Source organism: Indicator indicator, chromosome 6 (assembly GCF_027791375.1).
Source record: "Indicator indicator isolate 239-I01 chromosome 6, UM_Iind_1.1, whole genome shotgun sequence".
NCBI lineage: Eukaryota > Metazoa > Chordata > Aves > Piciformes > Indicatoridae > Indicator > Indicator indicator.
The window spans coordinates 32,562,231-32,571,295 of NC_072015.1; positions in this window are offsets into that span (position 1 = coordinate 32,562,231).

Consider the following 9,065-nt stretch of genomic DNA (forward strand, 5'->3'; position numbering starts at 1 on the left):
TGATTTGACAACTGTGACATTTAAAACAATGTTTCTGATATAGAAACTGCTGGAAAAGCAAATGAAAAATGTCCCAAAAGCAAACCATTGTGGAAAGTAAGCACAGCTGGACCCTAATTCTTTAATAAATTGGAATGAATATTCCCAGGACAGTATTTTCAGTATTTAGCTGAGTTTTTAAATTGCAAAACTTCTGAACTTCCATGACACCTGGAAAACATATCATCCTCACTTTCTCCTCAAACTGAGCACTTCAACAACTTTTCTTGCCTGTATGACAGAAAGACTGTAAGGTCAGGTATGATTACCCCTATGTTTTGATCAGAGTTAAAAGCTACAATACACAGAACTTTGAAATAATTTAAGCATCTAATGGTACAAAGATTTGTTTACCAAGATTTTCATAACTACCAAAGCAACTTACAACACCCCAAAGGTGCCTTTTAAAATGTTATCTACTCATCTCTCTACTTTCTGCCTTCCCCTCTCCTGTCTTCTCTTTGCCCCCCTTACCAAATGCCAGATTAAAACCCCCTTCACTTCTGTTTTCCTCACCTATACCTCAGTACATTGACCATACCTTTGCTTGGATTTCCAAAATCATTAACATACATACTGTCAATGAGGAATAGTGATCATGTAAGTAACAATGGCCTAATGTACTTGTAAGACACAATCACCATAAAAATAAAGGGAAAAAAAACAATTTAATGTTTTCATTCCTCCTAGGGGAAGGAAGAGATTGACACAGAAGCTCAGTTTTCATGATCCCTCCCTGCCCAGTTTATTGGCCAATCTGCTCTTCCTTCCCCACTCACCCATGAGGAGTTGAAAAGCACAGACCCCAAGCAGAAAAAAAATGGGAGTGAGGCTTGTAAAGACAATGAAACAAAATGAATAGACATAGGTAAAATAAACCTAAAATAGTGACAGCTCTCTTTACTGCAAAAACCAAGATGATAAAATGGACAGTAAAACTTTTAATCACCTCTTTACCGCACTCTGCAAGACTGCTGCTGTTAGGGTCCTGCAGTCAAGCTGTGGCCAGGCTGAGCAGCTTTTTAGGGTTTCATTCTTCATCTGGAGATTTCAGAAATGAAAGGATTGTTCCTCAGAGAGGAAGTTAAAATTTAAATTGCCCCATTTCTTCCATAGGCTGGCATAAATCAAAAGTATCAATTGAGCTAGGCTAGTCAAAAGGAGCTGAAAATCTGGTCTGTAATCTTAGAATAAAAGGCATTTCTAGTGCACTTTACTAGAAAATTAATTTTTGTTGCCCCCATAACACAACCATTGGAAATGAAGAGAAAATAAAAAGTTCAAAGTGCTGTACTAGGTCCCATAGTCTCTTTTTGGAGCACTAGTCAGTCATCAGTCCTAAAATAAGCTCTTCCAAAGTTGTAAAGGACTCCAGCTTTAAAGGAATCTCTAAATTGTGGCCAGAAGCCAAGGGTCCCAGCAGCTGACCAAGAAAGAAGGACAGACTTCCACCACAAACCTGTCGAACTTGAAATATTTCCATGAATCATTTCAATATAAACTAATCATCCCATTTTGAGTTCTGTCCTGGCACTACTCAGCTGGCTTGTAGTTGTGCCAGAAGATTTCTGTAAGTGAACAGGAAAGCCTGAATCAAAAGCTTCCAAGTTTAGATACAGATGATCCACAAAGCCCTTGTCAGAGTCTGGCCTGAGGGGTGTTGCAGCTCTTCATTTGCCATTTATAATATTTTCCCATTCATTTATTTCAAAAACACAATCTTTCTCCACTTTTAGTCTTGGATACATTTCATGAACTGAATGCCAGCTGCCATTTCTAGTGATGAAGCCTGCATCTATATCTAAATTAAAGCTGTGAGTAGACTACAGCATGTCTGAGCCAAGCTGGAATGAGAAGGATGGTTGACTGAAGGGGATGGTTGCAGTAGAGAAGGGACAAGTCAGAGATTTAGGCTCTATGCTTGTTCTCAGGCAGGTGATTTGGGACAGACTGCTCTGCCCTGTACCTCTCCCTGCTGCTCTATATCACAGGAATGAGGGAAGAAGAAGGTCTTTGTTTGGAGCATCTATCTACCCTATAGATCCTGGAGTCCATATCTCAGTACTGCGCCCAGGTCGTGCTGCTACGTCCCTGCAGCAGCTCTCCTGGGAGCACAGCTGTCTCCAGGCTGCTGCTGCTGTCTGTCTGATAGAGCTGGCAGGCAAAGAAAGATGGATTTGAAACTTCTTCTCCAAACACAGGAGGAAAAAAGATTAAAACAAACGGGCAACAGAGCGGCTAATAACACTGCTACAATGACTGGCAATAGCAGCTATAACAAAGTCAGCCTTGGAGTGAGCTATGGAGTGGTGATGTTACTTTATTCTTAGTAATGTTCAGTGTTAACTAATATTTGTCTGCTGAATGCCTACAGGTCCTTGTCAAGGATCAGGCCCCCAAAATGGCTGGCCCTGAGTACAACTTAATAAAAAAGCTGCCATCCTCCAGAGCTTGAAATTGAAGCACAAGTCAAAAGACAATAAGTGAATTCTGCAAAGAAACAGGTGGACCCCAGGGGAAGAATGAGACAAATGTGCAATGACGTGGCCTGAAAGTGGCCAAACAGTTACATGCAAGAGGATGAGAAATGCAGCTATTTCTGATAATTTGAAGAATCCCTTGGACAGTCTATCCAAGTAACAGTTGCCAGGTCTTTTGATGCTTTTTCAGAGTTGAAGTCTCTCTCCTGGTAAGCAGCTGTCAGGGAGGCAAGGAAGAGGCAAGCCTCTCTCTCAAGGTGATATGAAGTGAATATGGGAGCAGCAATGTTGATACCCAAGGCTAACTCTCTGCACATAGTCCATTTGAACTGCATCTTCCAGAAGCCAAACCAGACTTCCTAGGCAGCTAACAAAAGGGATTTGTCTTCTGTACAAATTGACTGCTGCCAAATGACCACTGCAGATTGAGCAACCAGTCCTTCTGCAGGCTTGTGCTCTTCAGAAAATAATGATAGCTTTGCTGTCTCTGCTGACCAGCTCTGTACCAAAATGAGGAGGGCTCCATACATGTAATAGGAGCTCAGAGAACATGGTAATGAGTATGGTATAAAAAATTATAGATAGGTGGATAGACAGATATCCCTTTATCATTTCTCTGAGCCATCCAATTTCCCCAGGCACAGAGTACACCCTGGAGATTTGGGTTTAAGGCAGAGAAAGCTTTACAGGATGGATTGAGTGTTGTGTAAACATGTAAATAAAGAATAGCTCTTTAATTTTTTATGAGGAGTGCATTTTAAAGCCCTGCTTTGGCTTCCTCACTCAGGCAAAATTGCCACCTAACAAAATGGCAGTCGTACCTGAACAAACATAACTAGGATCTGCACATAAAACACCTGTATTAAAAATTAAGTAATGAAAAAATATTTGGATAATATTAACAAAAGCAAAACACTTGTGCTGAACAGGCAGAAGATTCCTGGGGTATGAAGTGCATTAAGCTGCAGAAGATTTTTTTTCACAGGCCACATGCTGCATGCTCACATGTTAGAATCCCAAATAAAGAGGATTTGCATGGGGAAGCTAAAGGGGTTCAGGGGCAAGTGGAATGTCAGAGTCACCCTCCTGCCATGCGTGATGTGTCTGGAGGCAGTGTGTGCACAGCGGTGTGCAGTGGTGGCACTGCACAGGGCTGAGCTTTTCAGCAGCAAGAATGGCACCTAAGCATCCTGCAGATGCCAGCGTCTTGATGCGCCTGCTGGGCAGGACTGTCAAGAAAGCCTGAGATGGGGTACCAGCACGCAAGCTCCCAGACCATGTGTCACCATGATGGCTGAGGGAAGTGGAGGGCTAATCTGCCCCACCCAGCACTGCTGGATGTAGGGTGCTGGGTCCCAGATACGTGCATCTGCACCCTGTGTCTCAGAAAGCCTGCTCCTCGGCACCAGCTTCAGGAACTCTGACACAACCCTAGTTTTTGTGGGTGAGTATACCCTGTACAACTGGTTTCCTCTGCCATGATAGTATCCCCACACAATCCCTACACTGGCACTGAGGTAAGGGGACCTGCATGGCTCAGTAGTTCCCAACTGCACGCAGAATCCAGCAGACTCCTGCCTACCTGTCTTCCCTTACCCACTAAACCGGGAAGGTAGCAGCAAAATACACATTTCAAGTGATTTAGATGGAGGGTGACTAAGGCAAAGCAATGTACATTACTGGGACCAATCCTGAGCTGGTACCCAGTCAAGAGAGTCTGCTCAAAACTGCTCTGTCTCCCCCTCAGGATTTCCAGCAAGATGTGAAAAGTTTCACTAACTGATCACCACCGTGCAAAATAAATCCATTTATTGTTTTCAGAGCTCTGGTCCTGCTTACATTTAAGAAAAAAAAAAAAATCTCAGAACTGTTTTCCTGCATGAAGTCCAAGTGAAAATATCATCCACAAGGAGAGCCTCTCTGCCATTAAAAATATCTTTGTTTTGTTCATACCACCAAAGACACAGTGTTCTGCCTAACTAAAGGTCACAAAACAGCAAAAATTAGAATGCTTCTATCAGCCATCCAAGAGATTTCGTATAAAGCCTGTAACCTATCCAATAAATATATATACATACATATGTACAGATATTTATGTGCACACGAATACACATAATGAAGGAGGAAATGTTTACTTTAATTACATGACCTTGATATTTGGTACCACTGTATAAGAAAGAGGTTGTTAATGAAGTCAGCAGAAGTGCAGCAGTGTTTGTTCAGGCAGCCAAAACACCCTTTCCTCCTTTCAGCCCAACTGAAACCCTTGCATACATCCACACTCTCGCAGTGTTTAGGTGTAAATAACACCCAGTGTGTACAAAGCTCCCCCTTTCATATTCATTACTGTCATAGCTTTGAAAGGAAAAAAGCAGAGGTCATTTATTAGAGGTTACTTCTCATGCAAAACACCCTGTGGTTGCTGTCATTCAGAACTACTTAGTCTACGCCCTCAGTCATCTATTAGCAGGGCTTCAGGTCATAACCTTTAGTGGCATTTGGAATCCCAGAACCTCTGATTAGTGCAGGATTTACATATCCTTCAGTAAAAAATGCTCGGCTATAGAAATGCATGAAGTGTTGTAAATTTGTTTGGCCTTTTGTCTGGAATACATATGAACTTTGCATTCAAAGTAGGGTGCATTAAACTATATTTGTTTGTCACGTTATAACTCCTCTATTAACGTGGCATCAGTTAACCCATTAAAGACGAACTGCCCTTTCAAAATGGACTCATAATTGAGCAAAAAATGGAGGTGGATGCTGGTGCAATTAGTAGGTTCAGATTACATGAACCAACTGGTCATGCTTCTTTAGGCCTGTTATATTTTTTTTTTTACTCAGAGAAATAACCAGGCATGTACCAAGTTTGGTTTAATGGTCTCAGGAAATTTTACTAGGAAGTGGGAGAACACTACTGAGCTCTTGCCTTTGCAGATGGGAGCAAGATATACCCAATCACGAGTTTCAGTAGTGGAGAAACATCATTCATTTGCAATACAGGATCAATATACATTATTTTTTGGGTTGCTGGAATTTGGAAATACAGCCAAATGACACTATTCTTCTAACAGAAATGTCACTAACAAGCATTAGCATGACTAATTGGTTGATTTAGCTTGGCAGGGAGGATTTGTCAAACAATCCTAAGCTGGTTTCCCAGATGTTTGAGTACTTAGGGTGTTCTACATTCTCCTGTATTTCAAGGAAAACATTTTTAAAGGGTGTAACATTCATGGTGCACAACTGAAATGACCATGTGTGTTTGAGAGGACCTCAAGTGACCTTCAGTTCTCTAAGTCATACACAGGGAGAGATGATCTGTATTTTATTCAGGTTGGTTATAGCTCCATTACGTGAATGTGAATTCTAATAACAGCAAAAAAGTAGCAGCCTGGTGCAGTGGGGGCTTCTCTATACCATCACAGAGCTTCATCAGGAAATCCCAACCTTTGAGTCAAATTAAATTCCATCTGGAAGATCATTTTGCCTGTGGTCTTGCTTCTGAGGTAGCTAATTCAAGTGTCAGTGAGTGCCACTGAGCAACCAGAATACATGACAGGGGTATTTTTCACACACATTTTGACTTTTGTCCCCTCTAGCAAAAGCTGGAGGCATTTTCATCCTATATTTCCCAAAATAAATGTTAGGTCTACCTCCTCAGACTAAATGAATACATGACCATACACATGGGCTGATGAACATCTTTGGTCTCCAGTTCCTTTCAATTTACAATCCCACTGAGAGGCAACCCTTAGATGTCAGTCTCAAAAATCCTTCAAAGAGCAGCCTCAGCCACCTCCCTGCCAAATCCAGCATTATTTCTGGATGTCCCAGTGTTTTATAAATTCAGATACGAGAGGAACTTCTTGATATGCTGCAAAACATAGTCTGGAGGGATGCTCCCTGCATTGACAGAGCTTTGTCAGACTGATATTTGATCAACAAAGAGGACATCAGCTCTGTAGGTGTGTGACACATCTTAACACCCAAACAATTGTATAGTTCTGTAGGTACTCTTTCACTTGCCTGCAACAACTTGAGAATGCCTGAATGGCCTGGCCTTCTGAGTATAAAGCTTGACTTTAGATGTCACAGCTGTACATTGATTCATCCAGAGGCTGGAGTTCTGGAGGAAGGAGGTCAAGCATTTAAATGTATCTCCTAGCTTAAATTAAACTCAGCCATAAAGGGCAGAGCAACTCCACATTTGGGTGATTTGCTGCAATGGCTTGGAACCAACCCACCCTCCAGGAGAGCAGGAGGACACAATCTCAACTTCAAATTGGCAGTGAAGGGGAAAGACTGCCAACACTTGAACTCTATCTCAGGTGATAGTAAACTGACTTTTTCAATTCAAGAAAGTATTTCAAGACATTAGGGGCTGAAATTGAGAGCAGAGATCTAGTCATACCCTAAGAAGAAAACCTGACCCTTTGGCTTTATCTTTCTTACCACAGAGTAGCAATACCTTTTCAATCATAAGAGACTTCAAAAGCCTGTCTGTGACAGGCAGGAGGCTGAAATATCTACTAGGAAATGTAATTTTCTTACAACATCGTGTTCTGGCTTGGGTACCTTTACTGATCAGGCTTCATAAGCCCCTGGGTTTGCGCAGCTCAGCAGGGTGGAATCACATCTGCACCATCCTATTTTATGTTTCACATATCCAAGAGCACACCAGAACCAGAGAAAAGGCTGACAGCAACTTTCCATTCTGAAGGATCAGAAAAGAGTACAACACAGGGCCAACAATCTCATAAGCTCAGGAGCAAAGCTGAGGACATTTCTTATGAGAATCTGAGACGGAGAACGAACAACCATAAGGCATACTGAAAATAGCATCAAGGAGGTGGTGCCAGCTCCCATTTATGTTTTGAAAGCCTGAAATGTTACTGACTCTCCAAAATTGTGCTCAAAAGTTGAAGGAGGCAACTGAACATGATATCTGGTACACCTGACCCACACCAAGAGCACCTCAAAAGCACAGAAAAAGGCTCTCTGCCACTCTCATCCAAATGTGACACTGCACCAGTGCACATAAATACTTAGAGCCAACAAGAAGTAAAAAGGGTCAGGATTGCTCTACAGGGACACGAATGAGAGCTGGCTTTCTGACCTTTCACAGGATTTCAGGAAAAAGTTATCAGTCATCCCCTGATGACAAAAGAAACTTCATGCATGAGACAGTGCTCACCACTTGCAGAATAAGAGCCCTGGGGGACGTATCAAGGGTAAGGAAGGATTAATAAAGGGGAGCAATGAAAAGTAATAGAGAATAGAAGGTAAGAAGCAGTAAAAGACATGGTGGATTTGGGCCAAAGCAGTAAAACAGATTTGAAAGCAAACTTTCTCACATGGTTGGTTGATGGCGGTTGATGGCATATGGACGTCCCTTAACTTATATAGCTTTGTGTCAGCACAATTAAGAAGGGTAAGCCTACAGGCACCTCTGAGGCTGGCAGCTTCTGGCTGCATGTGGCATCGTGCACCTAGTTGCATAAAAGTACAGTATTCAGGAGAATATTTGATATATGTTTATGTTTAAACTGAAGACAATAAAGTCATTCAAGTGCTGATCAGTCACTGCTACTGAAAGGGAGGAGCCACTGCTGAGGTCATAAATGAGAGGAGTTGACACCAGATCCCTATGATGTTCCATCAGATACTCAGGCAGTTTTGATGTATCAGATACCCACTGGGATTTAGTTAGGTGAGATGGTTTCAGCTTTCCATTGGAAACCTGAGTGTGAATGATGTATTCCTAGGTACATAAGGAAATAAAATTAAACACAATTTTGATCCTTCCTACCATAAATGAAAGCCTTGCATTTGTATATACAGACATGTATCTCCATATATGCATATGGGTTTTAGTGGATTCTTCTGAATGTCTGCCTTACAGCTGCAGCACATTCACCATATTTTAAGAACACTGTGACCTTCCCCTCTATAGTAGACTGCGACTGCAAGAGCAGAAGACACATTCTTGTTCTCCTCTGGGCTTTCCCCTCCTTTTCTTCAGTACTCCCCCACATCCTGAACACTTGCTCCAAAAAGTTCTGATCTTTTTCCCCCTTCACAGGTTAACTCAGTTTATTACACCACCATTCTTCACAATTTGCTACCCCTGTCCATGTTCGTGGTGTCTGTGCACTACAGCGCCTTCAACTGTAACTCTCTTCTGTCTTAGGGGCTTGTGTATTGACCTTGTCAACTTCCCATAAACAGCACTTTAAACACCAGGTTTATTTAAAAATTAAGTGATCAAGTGAGCACAGCATGACCAGGACTCAAGGAACATGTTTTTTGTCCTTGGCTTTCCCACTGACTGGCTATTAAGACTTCAGGTAAATTACTGAGTTTGTGTGTATGTTCAGTGCTCAGACACGTCTCTCCACTTCACCATCTCAGAGACAAAGACTTGTTTTTCACTCCAGACTTGTAAAATGACTGGTACAGTAAGGCCTTGTTAGGATCTGGAATCTGTAGCTGTTGTGGCAATACTACAAACGTTGTTAACATTTTATAATCAAAAACTGTACT